The sequence below is a fragment of the Arachis duranensis genome, chromosome 7, assembly GCF_000817695.3.
Source record: "Arachis duranensis cultivar V14167 chromosome 7, aradu.V14167.gnm2.J7QH, whole genome shotgun sequence".
Lineage (NCBI taxonomy): Eukaryota > Viridiplantae > Streptophyta > Magnoliopsida > Fabales > Fabaceae > Arachis > Arachis duranensis.
This window is the reverse complement of record NC_029778.3, coordinates 49,421,810-49,422,643: the sequence shown is the minus strand read 5'-3', so window position 1 is coordinate 49,422,643 and position 834 is coordinate 49,421,810.

Genomic DNA, 834 nt, shown 5'->3' with positions numbered 1-834 from the left:
GTGAGAATGGTGATGGGCGTCAATCATCACCTTCATCAAGTTGAAGAACAAGTGATATCTTGGAACAAGAACAAGCGGAATTGAATGGAAGAACAATAGTAATTGCATTAATACTCGAGGTACAGCAGAGCTCCACACCTTAATCTATGGTGTGTAGAAACTCCACCGTTGAAAATACATAAGCATAAGGTCTAGGCATGACCGAATGGCCAGCCTCCCAATGATCTAAGAACACAATGTCCAAAGATGATCTAGAGATCTAAAGTGATCAAAAGATATAAAGATCCAAATATTTTTAATACAATAGCAAAAGGTCCTACTTATAAGAAACTAGTAGCCTAAGGTGTACAGAAATGAGTAAATGACATAAAAATCCTCTTCCGGGCCCACTTGGTGTGTGCTTGGGCTGAGCAATAAAGCAAATTTCGTGTAGAGACTCTTCTTGGAGTTAAACGCCAGCTTTAGTGCCAGTTTGGGCGTTTAACTCCCATTTGGGTGCCAGTTCCAGCGTTTAACGCTGGGATTTCTTGAGGTGACTTTGAACGCCGGTTTGGGCCATCAAATCTTGGGCAAAGTATGGACTATCATATATTGCTGGAAAGCCCAGGATGTCTACTTTCCAACGCCATTGAGAGCGCGCCAATTGGGCTTCTGTAGCTCCAGAAAATCCACTTCGAGTGCAGGAAGGTCAGAATCCAACAGCATCTGCAGTCCTTTTTGGTCTCAGAATCAGATTTTTGCTCAGGTCCCTCAATTTCAGCCAGAAAATACCTGAAATCACAGAAAAACACACAAAATCATAGTAAAGTCCAGAAAAGTGAATTTTAACTAAAA